General features: G+C 37.5%; 1 protein-coding gene and 1 long non-coding RNA gene across 2 annotated transcripts in view; both read right to left on the bottom strand.

Annotated features, from left to right (window-relative positions):
- The window catches only part of LOC111774961 (probable oxidoreductase PXDNL), a 315,007-nt gene that overhangs the window by 253,848 nt on the left and 43,490 nt on the right, over window positions 1-17,669 (bottom strand). The gene's annotated exons all lie outside the window — the stretch shown is intronic.
- LOC138915400 (uncharacterized) lies at window positions 1,968-5,688 on the bottom strand. The gene is made up of 2 exons (XR_011421292.1): window positions 5,554-5,688; window positions 1,968-4,331 (listed from the first exon to the last, which is right to left on the bottom strand). It is a non-coding gene; the product is annotated as an uncharacterized lncRNA (long non-coding RNA).

Here is a 17,669-nt window from a genome sequence, read left to right as displayed (position 1 = left end):
GTAGCAGATTCTATTCACCTTCAGGCCGTTTGATCTCAACAAGAAGGCAGATTGCTACTCTGTTCCCAGGGTCATAAATCAATAGTCACCCTTCCTGAGGTGTAGTCATGACCTGGAGGCAGAGAGCAGAGAGGGGGTGTCCTGTGTTAGACGCTCACTTCAGGTAAAAATAGCGTCAGCAATCACTCATGAAGAAACATCGATACATTCTATAACCACCTTAACTTCTCATTTGAGACTTAAGCTGGCAACACTCTAGTTCAGATTATGAATTTTTAATGTTGTGGTAATTTCATCATTAAGGGAAGATCAAGCGAAGAAAATGAAATTGAGGCTTTATCGTTATCCATGTATATGTTCTCCATTAAAGCACCTGATGAAGAGCAGACATTTTAAGTAACGACGGGAAGAACGAAAGTCAGTGCAGGGCATTTTCAATGTGAATGTGCACTCAAATCTTTAGGGGATCTGGTTAAAATGCACATTCTGAGCCAGAAGATCTGGGGTGTGTGCTGAAATTGAACAACCTCCCAGCATTGGTGACACTAATGCTGTTGTGACTAGCAAAGAGTTCACACATAGGAACATTCCTTCCATGAGTACTTTATTATAATTTTTACAGGCTGAATAAAGTTCCCCCCAAAATGCCCATGTCCTAATCCTCGGAAAACCTGAATATGTTACCTTATATGACAAAAAGAACTTTTCATATCTGATTAAATTAAGGATCAGGAGATGGGAAAACTATCCTGGATGGTCCAGGTGGGACCGGTATAATCAGAAGGGTCCTTATAAGAGGGAGACAGGAGGGTCAAAATTAAAAGGACAGAAGCAGAGTTCATACAGGAGAGAAGATGCTATTCTGCTGACTTTGAAGATGCAGGAAGGGGCCTTGAACCGGTAAAACGGGCAGTTTCTAGAAGCTAGAAAAGACAAGGAAATAGATTCTCCCTTGGAGCCTCCAAAAGGAGTCAGCTCTGTCAACACCCTGACTTTAGCCCAGGGAAACTGATTCAAACTCCTGGCCTCCAGAACTATAAGAGAACAAATCTGTGTGGTTTTAAGTCACAAAGTGTGTGGGAGTTTGCTGTATGTAGTAGCAGTAGGAAACTAATACAATTAATATTAATAATAGCAATAACAACTTATAAAGAGCTTACTATATGCCAGGCATTGTTTTAACTGCTTTACATATATTTTATATATTAATGCTTCAAAAAAACCCTATTGCCAAAACATGGATAAACCTTGAGGACATTATGCTAAGTGAAATAATCCAGTCACAAAAGGACAAATACTGTACGATTCCACTTATATGAGGTTCCTTGAGGAGTCAAATTCATAGGGACAGAAATTAGAATGATGGTTGCCAGGAGCTGGGGAGAGGAGAGAAAGGGGAGATGTTGTTTAATGTGTACAGAATTCCAGTCTGAGACAATGAAAAGTTCTGGAGATGGATGGTGGTGATGGTTGCACAACAATGTGCATGTACTTGATACTGCAGAACTGTATACTCAAAATGGTTAAAATTGTAAATTTTATGTTAACTGTATTTCTACACTATTAAAAAGGAACTTATTATGTAATGCAATACTTGGAAGACCTAGAAAACAAGACTCTGTGGTAGGAAGAACCCAGGTGTGAAGTGAGGAGACTGAACTCCTGTGTCCACCCCACTACTCACTAGTCACCCTCGTCCTGTAACCCTTTGGGCCTTAGGTTCTGCACCAGGAAAATGAGAGGGCTGGACTAGGGCTAATGATTTCCCATAATGCACTTACTCATCCCGCTGTGAGCAAATTCCTTACAGAAAAACAAATTGTTTTTAAAAAACCACCATTGTAATTTTTATTATTACTATTTTTTAAATACATGTTGCCCCAAATGAAATAACCTAACCAAACGAACTGACTGTCTCTTTCTAAATAAAAGGTGACAGGTAATTGAATAAAGACTGATCGCAGTAGTATTTCAAGAAAGAAACCTTTAATGATCAAATATTTTGAATGCCTCTTTTGGGAATCATACATTTATAGTAATAACATGCAGCTATTACAATTCTTTTAACATAAATTTGCCTAGCAGTATTTAAAGAAGGCTCATCTACAATAGAGTCCAGGCTCAGGAGCCAGGCCCAGTGGGTCCAACTCTCTGTTCTGCCCCTGCCATTTGTGTTTCCTTGGACACATTACTGTGTTCTCATTTCTAAGATGGGAACAATATTACAACTTTTCTCATAAGTTTATTATGAGGATTAAATGAGTTAATACACATAAGGTACTTAGACTAGCATCTAGCACATAATATGCACTATAAATTTTTGCTATTTTATTATTATGATTACTCCCAAACTAAGCATATAAACCTATTACCATGATATTTTTAAGGCAAGTTAATGCAGTAGATATATTCCATTGACATATGTTATTATTAATTAGTGTATTAATTGACACAGCTCTCAAAGGTAAAAGATAAAACATAAATAGCTACAAAAATAAAACATAAATACCTATAAAAATGTCCAAAAAGCTATTAACTCTCATACTCAAAGAAATAAAAATTAAAGCAACTAGATTTCTGATAGGAATGAACTATCAGGTTAACATAATTTTAACATATTTATTATATTAGTATAGAGAAACATAAGGAAAAGGAGAAATGGACATTTTAATACATATTTGGAGAACACATATTTTATAATAAGTAACAAAATTTAAAATGTAGGAATTTCATTTCTCTGAATTTATTTTAAGTAAACAATAATAGGATGATTGCAAAACTGTAATTACAAAGAGGTTTATTATAGCACCATTTATACTACAGACAGTTTTGAAAATATCCTAATGTCCATCAAGAAAGTGTTGTTTATGGTATATCAATTCAATGGAATACCTTGTAGTAACTAAAAATGATAAACTAAACCAATATGTGTTGACAAAGAAATTTGCCCATGCACTATTGCTTAGTGTAAAACTCTACCTATGGCCCATATATACATTGGATATGCTAAATTTGAGGATTCTTCATTTCTTAGGGTAGAAAATAGCTTTAGATCCCCACTTCCCACCCCAACTGCAATTTTCAACTGTCCTGTTGACTTTTTAATACCTGTAACTGGTCAGAGTCCTTAATTTGCAGATAATTTTTTATTATTAAAACTGAGCTCGTTTCAGTTTTAAATGGCAGTCTTATATCCCACTCAAAACTCTGCCCCTTCTCCATCACAATCCACTCAAGTTTGATGGGGCTTGCTTCTTTTCCCCGCTGAAAAATCCAAAGTGGAGAGGACGTAACAACTAGGCCTGGCTTAGATCGCTCTTCCCCTTCTCTTTCTAGCTTAGTTGCCCCAGTAAGGGGGTTGGAATGGGAAAGGCTGGAATGAGAAAATCAAAGATCTTTAGTAACTGGTCAACCCACAAAGGTGAGGAGGCACACCTTAGCTGCTGGTGCCTTCTGTGTATGAGCAAGACTATGCATAGGGGATGGTGGCTTTCTTGGCACCGTGTCTTCTTTCAGCCTTTTATAGTGGTCCATGCCCCATCTAACCTTCCTATCCCTTCAGGTGTGGAAGTACGGGAACCACTGAGATCAACTTCATGCCTTTCCAAGAGTTAGGCAACATGGAATGAATTCCCTCCACCACACACATACCATTATTTTCTTCTAGGAACACAACTTCACAGTCCTTTCTTTTTACCAAGACTTCCATTTCCTGAAGTCTCCAGAGAATCAGGCATCATCTCTATATCCAGTTAAATCCCTCACCTCCAAGAATTCTCTCTCCAGGGACAGTATCAGAATGCACCTAAAACTCAGAAGCATCCATTCAAGTAATCAAATGTCAGGTTTTTCTTCTTTCAGGTCTCCTCACTCTGTGAGTAATTCCCTTAGAGCAGCCCCATCCTTTGCAACCACTGAATTTCTCACAAAGCCACTGCACTGATAGCCAACTTTCTCCCCTGTCTTCTTTTCATCTAGAACAGACAGGGATGTCTGGATGTTGGGATGGGGTTTGATTATACAGGGGTCTTGCCTGCTTCCTGTTAGGACCCCTAATGAGTATCTTGATGGCCTGAGGTGGCTTTCTTTATAATGAGGGGAAATTTAGCATCCATTGTTGCAGTGGAGAGTCCTGGTCACCATTTCTGGGCCAACAGGTAAGGCCCCTCAACAGCTTGTTATATTTGTAATGGTTTACTCTGGGCTGTCATTGTTGAGGTGGAGAGAGGAACTTTGATTATTTACTTTATAAACTCCTGTAATGCTTCTTTGTTGCTTGTTATGGTTCAAGGATGTGTGTTGCTTTCACAGTCAAAAAAGCTGCCAAAAAACTTTAAAGAAAAGTAAAAGTTGTAGAATAATATGGAAAACATTTTGTTATAAACAAAATACTCATGATGGGACTTCATTTGTCTACAGTATGAAATCCAAACTCCTTTATGCGAGACTCAAGGACCCTGATCCAACTTCCTTCTCCATTTCCCACCACTCTCCACTGGACATCCCATGATCCAGAAGCGCAACACTATACACTGTTGCAGAAATACATATACACCTTCACTTTCTTTTTTATTGCCAATGTTATTTCATCTTCCTACATTGCTCTTTGCCATTCTTTCTATCAGGTGAACTCAATTGTTCTTCAAAACCCAGCTCGAATGGCATCAACTCAGACACTTCCCTGATGTTCTCAAGGAAAATTTGTTTCTTCTCAGTCCGGGCTTTTATACCACATTACGCATATCACATTCCATTTCTGTCTACACTATGTTGTGGTCGGTTTATAATTCTCCGCTATGAATAAATCTACCCATACTTGTCCACTCTACTAAATTTCCGATTCACTTAGGATGGAAAAACTGTGTTTCATACAACTTTGAATTCCCAACACCTAGCGTATAGAACAAAAACATTCAGCTTTTATCTCCAGCAGTTCTTAAACTGGTCATGATGGCAAAGCTCCTACAAGAAATTATTCTCTTCTTGGAAGAACGTGAGCTAATTTATAGTATTAAAATTAAAAAGGTGAATATGAAAATTTTATCTAAATCATCTTATATATGACATTAACATGGAAAACAACAATGGGTTAAAAGATCTAAGATAAAATAATAGTAGAAAAATGAGAAATTGAGAAAACTGTTTCTCATTAGGAAAAATAATATAATCACAGCAAACACTTATATCTAGCTTGTCTGAGTCAAGTTTGAAAACTAGAGCTTTGTCAATTTAATAAAAGATTGAGAACTCTAAATGTGAGCAAGGAAAATAGAGTGCAAAATAGGTCAATGGTTTTCAGTAATTGGTGCTAAATATTAATACAAATCAAGGGCCAATAACTACAAATTATTTCACTATTAATCTGCTATTCCCTCTAGCAATGTTCACAGATAGTAACAATTTTTATGATAGATTTTTTTTCTTAGAAAGACAGCAAACTGACCTAATCAAAATAAGGGTGATTGATCAATGAGAATATTGAGAGGATTCATCTTTCTTTACTAGAACTTATAAGAATTTAGTAATGTTTAGGTTTGAAGCACACTACAGTACCTAAATATTGAGCATTTGCAGGTCCACGAGCTTCCCAGGTGTAGGCGAGACCAGGGGTTAGGAGGGTAGCAGAGCAAAAGCGATGCTCCAGCAGTCAGAAACATTTTCAGGCTACAATTTAACACGAGATAAAATACAATTCACTGGCGTCACATTAGCTTTGTCTTTTAGCTAAATAGGACGAAAGTTGGGTCAGTTCCCAGGCCCCAGTTTCAATGAATTCAACTTGGTCCTTCAAACAGTAAAAAATGTTGGTGTTTAAAAGTTACCTTATGCCAATGGGAATCAGAGCTTAATTTCCGTGAACAGCCTGACTAGGGGGGTCTGACTTCAGCTCCACTTCATAAGCTGGTGGAATGAACAGGAGTTATTTACCCTCCCTGGGTCTCAGTTTCTTCATCTAAAGATGGAAGCAATGATAGCACCTTTATAAGTGTCTCACTGTGAGTAGTAAATGAGCTAAAACATTGACAGTGTTTAGCACAGTGATTTACCCAAGGTCATGTGAATAATTTCTTGATGGAGGACTCAGACAGAGGCTTCTAAGTCAAGGGCTCTTTTAAGTTGTACGACAGCTGCTACTAAACTATGAAGTAACACATATTAAGACATATCTGGGATTTACATATACATTTTGTCAGTTTGCAACAGTAATTGATTCTTTAAATATTAAGTGCACGTTTGCCCACCTTTGGGGATCATATCCTAACTAATGCTGAAAAAGAAGGAATATTGAATAAGTTAGATTTCTTTCTTGCACGTATCAGAAGTGGAGAATGAAAGGGTTTTTGTCTTCAGTGGAGGTCATCTATCTGTTCATTGCCATGAACCCCAGCAGTGAAGCTGGGATTGCCCCTGGATGAGGAGCAGCTCAACCCCCATGTCCCGAGGTAGGACAGGTGGGCAGGTGGGGACAGGACAGGAACTCAACGCCTGTCACGCTCACAGCACCACCAAGTCCAAACTCGAGAAAGCATCACTGCCTGGAGCCAGAGCAAGAAAAGATGAAAAGTTTGTTTGGCGATGGGGGTGAGGTAGGGATTAAAAAAATATGAATTCACAAGGAATTGAGGATGGGGCAAAGAACAATATGAGGCCACTGGACCCACAAGTTCAACAGGAGAGAAGCACCTCCTTTCCTCGGAGTCCTCCTCCCATGTTCTGTCTTCGCACCCTGGTTCCTGGGATGAACAGCTGGGCTTTGAGACATTTGTCAGCCCAAAATAACCTAAAAACTACCCAGGAAAGAGTGCTGCTTATTTTCACGATTAGAACACTAAAATTAAACAGAGGATGTATTTTACTTAAGAAGCTCATTTGATTTAAAACTACCTGTTGTCTCTTTCAAGTTCATTCAGATTTTATTATAAATTCAAAGAATTAACTAGTAGTTTAAATATAATAGGATAAACTTAGCCAAAAACCTGGAAAAAAAATTTAAAAGAAATCATTAGGAGTTTTTTTAAAATAGTTTTTGAACCTTTTGGTACCAGTATTAATGACATTGGTCTACATGCTTTAAATTTTTCATTGATACTGATTATGTGATACAAGGAGGTAAAATTACTTCAAAGAATGTCTGCAGGTGATTGTATTTACGTGAAAGTAATCTTCCAGATTATGTTGTCCTATGACACTCGAGGAAGGGTTGAGATTGAAATAGACGGTAATCTATTTGAGAGAAATGGACTGACAATTATTTTACACTCAACATTTAAGCCAAAGCTATTTGTAAATCTGCCTGCAGCTCCAGAATAGCATGAGAAAGGTTTTCTTACTTGTTTACCCTCCCAGTTACCGAAACTTCCTGAAACTCTTCTCTTGAAATCAGTTCCAATGCCCTAAGGGATCTGAGGAAACGTGCGGTACCTTGCCAGAACATAAGTTCTTGGAAGGCACAGCATTACGATACACATGTGGTCCCTCAACTGCCCCATGGCAAGGTATTCATAAAGCACAGCACTAGCTGCCACGAGGCCCCCACAGGAGAATATACTAAATGCTACCCACTGTCACCCAAGTAGGACACTTGAGAATCCTTGCACCTCGCTTAGGGTTACCATCTCTTTGAGTTGGAAGGAACCTTCCATGCGCTGGCTGACCTCTAAAGGGCTCCTCATAAGAGGCCTCAAATGATATTCCTGTTTGAAAGATCATTGCAACTGTCTGGAAACACCTTTCCTCTATAAAGATTTTTTTCCAGGAGCTCATCCAATGGGGAATTCACCTCGCCTTGACCCAGCCTATTGCAGGAATTATTTGCTTCATTTTCTAAAGCTCTGAGCGAAAGCATGGATTGAATTAGGATTCTCAAGGAGATACTGCAGCATCATTAACCCCAGCCAAAACTGTGTCACCCTCATCCAATCCCTGATCAAGGTCACCTTCAGGATCTTCTGTTTCCTCTCATGTGAACTGAAATACTTACCCCATCGATATTCGTAATTCATCCTCGAGTTTCAATCTGAATTAGAGGCCACAAGTGGATTAAATCACCTAGATGCAGCCTAGCGCAACAGCTTCCCAGCAAACACTGCAGAACAGGCAACAGAAGACAAAATCCTCTTACTATGCTGTCCCCTCAAGGTTTAGCTGTCTTGCTCAACATAGACAAAAATAACAGGCCTTTGAATACACAAGTTCTTTGCTAATAAATAAGCAGTTCAGACAGAGAAGTGCTTCCCTGGCTTGGGACGATAGCTACAACTGATTTGGCTGTCTCCAACTTTCTGCTTCAGCAGGGAAAATGCAAAGTCTATCCAGAGAAAATGCCAGTTATTTCACAAAAAAGAAAAAAAACTTTATAGAGGGAAAGTGTTTTCAGACAGTTGCAACGATCTTTCAGACAGGAATATCATTGCTCTTATTTTGCCAATAAAAATTGAGAGACCTCATCATAGGTCATATAAATGTGTTCTGGGTAACAAAATGCCTCAGATACTATGCTAAACACGTAAGGAGATCAGTTCTAATTTTAATTACTTGAAAGCTTAAAATTACTTACAAAATAGAATTTACAAATACATAAGACACACTATAGACATACATAACCATTAAAGACTATGTTTTTAGAAAATCAAATACTATTAAGTCTTAATTTTCTTTATAGTAATTCCTTTATAGATTTTGTCTCCGTCAAGGTATTTTTTATTTTCTTCCTAGATTTTAACCACCATTTCCAATCAACGATTTTTCTGTGACGTTTGAATAAATGAATCAGCATGTTTCTTTTACACTATGCTTGGGCTCATGTTTTCTCTGAGCTTTACTGCATATATTAGTTGACCCTGTCTGACTCCAAATCACCACCGATTCCAAAGTCTGATAAGAAAAAAGGAATGCTGCATTAGAATATCTGGTCCAATCCAAATCCAATTCTTCCAAGCTTGCCTTTGGATCATGCCCAGATTCCACAAAAAAGAGACTATAGAAAGAAGTTAGGGCAGAGATAGAAAAGGTTTGCTTTTGCTTTGTGTTCCTGACTTCACAATTCTACTTGGTCCTTGATAATCTCAAAAAGAAAATAAAGATTTAGAAAAATAAGCACTTTTTTGAAGTTATTGCATTTTCCCTCCAAATTGCCCTCTTTATCATACAAAATAAGTACTTCTGTTATTTCAATTCTCACATAGATAGGGTTATTTTAGTATACATCATGTATTCTAGCATCACGAAAGACCAAAACTATAAAGCACCACCTACAATCTCCTGCCAAATGGGTTCTGGAGAGGGAGGGGGTTAGGTGCACCCCCACATCTGCATAAGGTTTACTATCCTCATCATTCATTGTCTCAGTGCCTACCTTCTTGAAATTACTGGTCGTGACTTCAGTGACATTTGCTTGCATTATAATAAAGCACAAAGTTACGGTAGCCCCAGGGAATTTGTCTGGCAGTGAGGGAAAAATCTCGGCTTTGATTGCAGATGGAAGTTAATTTGGTGGTCACATCTCAGCTCCCCAGGAATACTTTCCACATTACAAAGGCTGCTCACAAAGAAGGAGCAAATAACTTGATGGGGTGGCAGTGTCTGCAAACTGGGTAGCTGAGGTGTCCAGGTCAAGACGGTGGTGCAGAACTCTGGGGAAAGGCTGATAGTGCCTGCTAACACTTGGCCACCTCCAGACAGTACCATTAGCCCTTTATGTCTGTGAGCATTTGACCATTTATACAATAAATGAGGAATAGCACAATCATCATTCAGAGCACACATTTGTCCTGCAAATGTATTTCTCTTGCTCATGTAAAATCTAACAGAGAATTGTTTCCAGAGAAATCTAATTCCCCTTTCCATTGTGCATTTAAGTTTATCCAAAGCCATAAACTGCTATCAGCTATTTAAAAAAGAAAAGAACTATTTTTGAATACTCATACTCATTTTCCTCTTTAAGTGACCATCAAATGATTTCCCAAGTGGGAGACAATGAATACCAGGCAGAATTCTTAACAAAGAACATCCTTAAAGAAAGAGTAAAGACCCATAGGAGTTGCAATCCTTCTATTCCTACCAAACAGTTGGAAAATGAGAATCCATTTCAAATCTTTATAAACTGATGTAATTTCATTTGCAATTGCTTTTTAATTAAAAAAAGAAGTACATCTTTTTTATGTTTTCGCTCTGATCCATAATATCATAGTCATGCTTAAACACTAACTCAGTGAAGTACTTAAACCTATATACATCTCACACTGAATGGTTCATTGGTGATCTGGTTCATTTTTTGCCTGAAGTAAGCAGAATAAAAAGAACATAGATAAATTCAGCTAAAGCCAAGTTGGGAAGACTCTTTACATGGAAAGAAAAACAAAAAAGAAAGAAGGTGCTTAAAGGGGTATAATGTTTACTGAGAAAATTATAGCAGCTAAAAACTGAACATCTATAGCAAGCAGGGTACAGATGGTTCCAAAGGCAGATTTACAATTCAATAAGCAAAGTTGAAAGCTACTGACACATTGCCTGGCTGTAGTGCAGCTCAGTTCCATGGAACATCTCCGACACCAACGACTAGCAAGCATGCCTTTGTTGGACTTTACAAAAAATCACACTTAAACTCAGCCAATTAATGCACCTTTGACCCTCAAACTATGTATTTCAATTGTCAAGCTACCAGGGATATGAAACTTGTGTTTATATTTTTCTACTAGCTATTGTGATAACAAGCCATAAAGATTTATACTGAAACATTTTAAAAACCATTCACCAGTCTCAGAAAGTGTACAGTTTGTTATGCGTGTATTAAATATGAGGTTAAAAAATCTACAGCAAAAGCACAAAAGCAGAAGTACTTATTTCATAATGTGGAGGAATAGGGATTTTACTAGGAATTTATTTATACCAAGTTCTTAAAATATAGATTGTCAGTAAAAGAAAACAATGTAGTGACTACTCACACACCAAATCCTGTGGGGAACTGGGACAGGTCAGCGTGTTTGCCCTTAGCTTGCTGTTGATGAGGAGGGGAGGGGGGAGGCTGACAGCACCTGCAATGACCCTCTGTAGGATGCAGCACAGATGTAAGGTCTGCAGAAGGGCAGAGGGAGAAGCAATGACTTCTGGCTGACAAGGAATGGGGAAGGCTTCTCTGAGAGTGAGCCAGTTCATCTAGGCTTTGAAAGTCAAGTTGTTTTGACAAGCAGAATTAAGGGAAGTAGTAAAAGGCAATATTCATTCATTTGGCAAACATTTATTAAGCACTCACTTTGCACAAGTTACTGGAGAGAAGAGAAAACAGCATTGAATGATGGGGGTTCATCGACTCAGGCCAGCCCTTTACATTTGCAGAATGTGGACAAGAGTATAAATAGACCACACGATGTAAGTTTAAATAGTGAAATGATGTAAACCAAACTGTTAAAAAAGATATATTCCATCATCTTCTCTTCACAAGTATAACTTCATAACGATAAAATTTTTTTAAAGTAATAATTAGTGCCTGTGTTGAGATGTCCTGATGATGGGCCAGTGATGGTGGATGAGTAATAAAATTAAGACATACATAACTCATACATCTTCACATATTTATTCCATAAAAATGTATCTTTTGCCTTCATACAAGCAAAATCACTAATTATGTGTTTACAATTAAGATTTTCCACATAGTTTTGCTCTACTGAGAATAACGCCAAATTAGATCATCTTTCTTGAGTCACAGCAGTTCTCAAAGAGTTGTTTCAGTTTGCAGAAACTTCATTCTGCTGAGGCAGCAGCAACTGTCAATACAATTCTTAAAGTGATACGTAGAAAAAAATGGATTTTATGTATAAAATTGTAAAGGAGAGTTGAATATGAAAAAATATCATTATCATAGAAAACACTACAAAATATTTTTAATTTCACCATATAAATTGTTACCACATGAATTACAAATCTCAGCATCTCTTGGAGAAATAACTAGATCTGTACAATATTCCCATTATATTAATTTCATTTTGATTTTCTCTTTCTAGACAGTTTTATTATTTTTATATTTATCTGACATATTCAGACTTTCTAGCATCAAAGTCCAAAATTATTTCTCCTATGCTCAGAAACTATGCATCGTTTTCAGTAAATATTGGACACTAAATTCAAAAAAAATAAAGCATCATTATGTTTGGCTAAATACTGGCCATCTGTATTTTTAGAACATCATACTAACGCTTTATATTACTATTACTTCTCTTTGTTAAATACTACTATTTTATTGCTATTTCTTCAAAATGTTTTCAATTCTAGTAATTGTATCATGTGTACTTTTCTCTGTGATAGTGATTTTTTGTATTCTCTTTATAAAGAATATAAGTGCTTCCATCACAAATAGGTTCATTGCCAAAAACTGTTTGTGAAGATTGGCTATAAAACAAATAACAATAATAACAAAGTATACATTATCTTTGAACTTAAAATAAAGGCTAGTTCCTATGTATTTCTTCTTCATCCAACAAAAAATTGCATCATTAACCTGAATCAGACTGTTTTCTAGAAGCAATCCTCCAGACAACCAGGATTGAAAGCCATTCTCTGGGTTCAGCTTCCAAAAGCCGGTAGAGCTCTACAAGTCTTGCCTTTCTCATCCAGTCTGCTGATTCTGGGAGGCATTTTCTCCATCATTTCACAGCTAAGCAGAGTTGCATTTGCTGCTTCTGAGTGAGGAATTTGATGTGAACACTTTTGTCATGTATTCTCATTACTTTGGTCAGTAATTCAAGCTTCATTTAGCAAAGATCATAGTTTCATGGATTTTATCAGATCTGATAAAATTGTGGGTTTGGTGAGTAACTTTCTTGCTCATTTTCATTGTTTTGATGAGTAATAAAAATCTAAACAATTTGCAATGTTCAATTGGATTGTTTTTGTTACTTTGATCAGTAATTAAATCTAAAAATGTATAATGTACTCTTTACAAATTTTATATGGGTCACGCTTTACATAAGCCTACTCTTTCATTATTTTGAGACTTTAAAAATTGAACCAGATTGCTTCTAAAATTGTCTATTTTTCTTCTGCTTTTTTGCCTTTTCTGAGCTCTATTTTTCTGTCATCTTCTATAGCCCTGTCATGACATATACTTATTCTCAGTGATCTAAAGAAGCTTTTAAAACATAATTGTTTCCAAAGACTATAGAAATTTGAATATATATTCATAAAAATACAAATTAAATATAAAGATCAATAAATTACTTTTCTCACATACTTTGAAAAACTTTATTTTTCTAAAATAATCTAAACGGAGCAAGATGGCACAGTATGAGATACCAGCCTTTGTCCCCCCCCAAAACAATTAGACAGCTCTTGATGAATGAAAATAGCCCTAGGAGAGCTCAAGAATCCAATTAAGAAACTACAGCAACACAGTGGAAGAAAAAAAGGAGAATAATTGCACAGAAAGGATTGCTAGGGAGATCAGCTTAGCAGAAATGTCTGGAGAAAGCTAGAAACAAAGACAAAGGGGGTTACTAACAGTATCAGCCATGCAGCAGGTGCCATTGTGGTCCCCAAAAGCCTGTTCTGTGGAAGACCCAGCAGCATTTGCCACTGCGGACCTCAGCACTCCCCACAGCGTCACAGACTCCTCACAGCTTTGATAGCAGAGGACTCTGTAGTGTTTGTAGCACAGATCCCCAGAGAGGGAGATGCTGCTGTGCCCCCACCCAAAAGGAGCCTCTGTTGCACCGCCTCAGGATCACAGCTGCTGACACCTCCAACTCAGTGCATACCCCAGCCCTAGAGCCATCTTTGCTCGGCTTGCACCTGTTCTCCAGACTCCAGCTCTGTGCTCACTTGTGCCCTAGAAAATAGCTTCTTGTCCTGTCTCAGGCACTACATCCACCATCGCTGTAGGCTATCCAGTGCCTCAGACACCAGAGCTGCTGTTTCTAAGGGTGAACCACGATAGAGACCCAAGCTCCATGGATGCTTTGCATGCATCCACTTCTCAAGCACCAGAGCCACTGTCATTGAAGGATAGCTAGTACCTCAGATACCAGAGGCCCCTGTTGTTCCATAAGTGCCCACCCTCCAGACTCTGACTCGATAGTTACTCCAGGGGCAACTATGCAACAGACATCAGTGCCATCACCACCATGAGGGCAACCACAAACTGGATGAAACACCAAGAGGGGTCCCCTCAGCCATGACATACCCCACATAAGAAAAAGATATCAGGTAGTCCCAACAGACTTTGCCACTGAAGACCTCAACAGCCCTCACCACCACTGTGGACACCTGCAGCCTTGGTCCTTGAGGAACCCTGCAGTCTTCACCACACTGGCCTCAGCTGATGGAGCTACACAGGGACTACACCACTGAGCCTTCCCCAGAGACAGAACCACCACACTCAACCCTCCAGGACCCTCTCATCCATGCACAGGTAAAGGTCTTTCTGCACCAAAACCAGTCTGTAAAGTCTGAAATAGGTGACTGCTCCATCAAATGTGCAGATATCAGTGCAAGGCTGCAAGAAACACAAAAAATCAAGGAAATATGACATACGAAAGAAACATAATAATGTTCCAGTTTCTGACCCCCTCCCCCAAAATGGAGATATTTTAGGGGCCAACCTGGTGACATAGTGGTTAAATTTCAGTGCATTCCACTTCTGTGGGCCAGGTTTGCAGGTTCAGATGCTGGGCATGGACCTGCACCACCCATCAAGCCATACTGTGGTGGTGACCCATATACAAAGTGGAGGAAGATGGACACAGATGTTGGCTAAGGGCCAGTCTTCCTCAAGAAAAGGAGGAAGATTGGTAACAGGTGTTAACTCAGGGCAATCTTTCTCACACACACAAAAAAGGAGATATTTTAATTGCTGGACAAATAATTCAGAGTGATTGTTTTCAGGAAGCTCAGTGAGCTACAAGAGAACACAGATAGACAACTCAATGAAATCAGGAAAAAGTACATGAACAAAATGACAAGTTCAACAGAGACACAGAAATCACAAAAAAAAGAACTAAAAACAAATTCTGGAGCTGAATAATAAAATAAGTGAAATGAAAAATGCAATAGAGAGCATTAATATAAGACTTGATCAAGCAGAAGAAAATTTTGTGAACTTGAAGACAAGTTATTTGAAATTATCCAGTAAGAGGAGAAAAAAAAAAAAGAAAAAGTGTGAAGAAAGCCTATGTCAATTATGAGACATCAGCAACCAAAATGATATTTTCATTATGGGAGTATGAGAGTCTTAGAAAGAGAAGAGAGAAAAAGGGGTAGAAAACTTATTTAAAGTAACAACGGCTAAAAACTTGCCAGCTCTGGGGAGAGATATCAGGTATATGAAGCTCATAAATCCCCATACAGATTCAACCCAAAGAGGAGTTCACTGAGATACATTCTAATAAAAGTGTCAAAATCAAAGATAAAGAATTTTGAAAGGAGCAAGAGAAAAGAAACTCATCTCATACAAGGGAACCTCCAGAATGCTATAGGAAGATTTCTCAGCAGAAACATCACAGGCCAGGACAGAGTGGTATGAAATATTAAAAATGCCAAAAGAAAAGAACTGGCAAACAAGAACAGTTCATTCACAAAGCTGAACTTCAGAAATGAAGGAGAGATAAAGGCTTTCCCAGACAAGCAAAAGCTGACGGAGCTCATCACCACTAGACCTGCCCTACAAGAAATGTTAAAAGGAGTTCTTCAAGCTGAAATAAAAAGATGCTAATTGGTAAAGCGAAAACATCAATTATAAAACACACTGGTAAAAGTAAGTATAGAGTCAAATTCAGAATACCCTAACACTGTAATACTTGTGAGTAAATCACTTAACTCCAGTATGAAGGTTAAAAGACAAAAGTGTTAAAAATCATTATAGCTACAATAATTCACTAATGGATACATAACACAAAAAGATGTAAATTGTGACATCAGAAACAGAAATGTAGTGGGGGAGAGTAAAAGGGTACAGTTTTTGTAAGTGATCAAAGTTAAGTTGTTATAAGTCCAAAACAGACTGTGATAATTATAAGATATTTTATGAAAGCCTCATGGTAACCACAAAGCAAACACCCATAGTAGATACACTAAAGAGAAAGAGAAAGGAATCAGAGCATACTGCTATGGAAAATCATCAAATCAAAAAGGAAGATAGCAAAAGGGAAGAAAAGGAACTACAAAACAGCCAGAAAACAATTAACAAGATGACAATAGTGAGTTCTCCCTTATGAACAATTACTTTAAATGTAAATGGATTAAATTCTCCAATCAAAACATACAGATTGGCCAAATGGGTTAAAAAAGACAAAAGAGAGAGAGACTCAACCATACGCTGCCTGCAAGAGACTCATTTCAGCTAAGGACACACACAGGGTCAAAGCAAAGGGTTAGAAAAAGATTTTCCATGCAATGGAAACCAAAAGAGAGCAGGGGTAGCTATACTTACATTACACGAAATAGACTTTAAGTCAGAAACCATAGCAGAAGACAAAAAAGGTCATTATATAATAATAAAGGGCTCACTTTATCAAGAAGATATACAATTGTAAATATATATGCATCCATCATTGGAGCACCTAAATATATTAAGTAGTTCTGAAGGCAGAAATAGGCAGCAATGCAATAATAGTAGGGGACTTCAATACCCAACTTTTACCAATGGCTAGATCATCCAGACAAAATATAAAAGGAGATATTGGACTTGAACTACACGTTAGCCAAAGAGACCTAACAGACATATACATAATATTACATCTGACAGCAGCAGAATACACATTCTTCTCAAGTACATATGGAACATTGTCCAAGATAGATCACATATTAGGTCACAAAAAAGTCTTAACAGATTTAAAAAGATTGAAATCATATTAAGTATCTTTTCTGACCATAGTGAAATGGAAGTGGAAATCAATAACAGGAGAAAAAGTGAAAAATTCACAGATATACAGAAATTAAACAATGTGTTAAAGAGAAATCAAAAAGTATCTTGAAAAAAATGAAAATGAAAACACAACATACCAAAATTTATCAGATACAGCAAAAGCAGTTCTAAAAGGAAAGTCAACAGTAATAAAAGCCTACATTAAAAAAAGGAAGATCTGGGGCCAGCCCCATGGCCAAGTGGTTAAGTTTGTGGGCTCTGCTTCCATGGCCCAGGATTTCCCTGGTTCGGAACCCACATGCCACAACTAGAAGAACCCACAACTAAAAATACACAACCATGTGCTGGGGGGATTTGGGGAGGAAAAAAAAGCAGGAAAAAAAAAGAAGATTGGCAATAGTTGTTAGCTCAGGTGCCAATCTTTAAAAAAAAAAAAAAGAAAGAAAGAAAGATCTCTAATAAGCAGCCTAACTTTACACCTCTACGAAATAGAAAAGGAAGAACAAATTAAGCCCAAAGTTGGCAGAAGGAAGGGAATAAGAAAGATAAGAGCAGAAATAAATGATACATAGACTAGAAAAACAATAGAAAAGATCAATAAAACTAAGATCTGGTTTTTGTAAAGATAAAATTGACAAATCTAGAAGTAGACTAATAAAAAAAGAGAGGACTCAAATAAAATCAGAAATATTTCTAAATCCTAAAATTCATATGGAACCACAAAACATTCCAAATATCTACAGCAGTCCTAAGAAGAACATAGCTGGAAAAATCACACCTCCTAATTTCAAGTTATATTACAAAGCTATAGTAATCA

Source organism: Equus caballus, chromosome 9 (genome assembly GCF_041296265.1).
Source record: "Equus caballus isolate H_3958 breed thoroughbred chromosome 9, TB-T2T, whole genome shotgun sequence".
NCBI lineage: Eukaryota > Metazoa > Chordata > Mammalia > Perissodactyla > Equidae > Equus > Equus caballus.
Note: the sequence above shows the minus strand (reverse complement) of the source record. Positions and strands in the feature narration are given on the sequence as shown.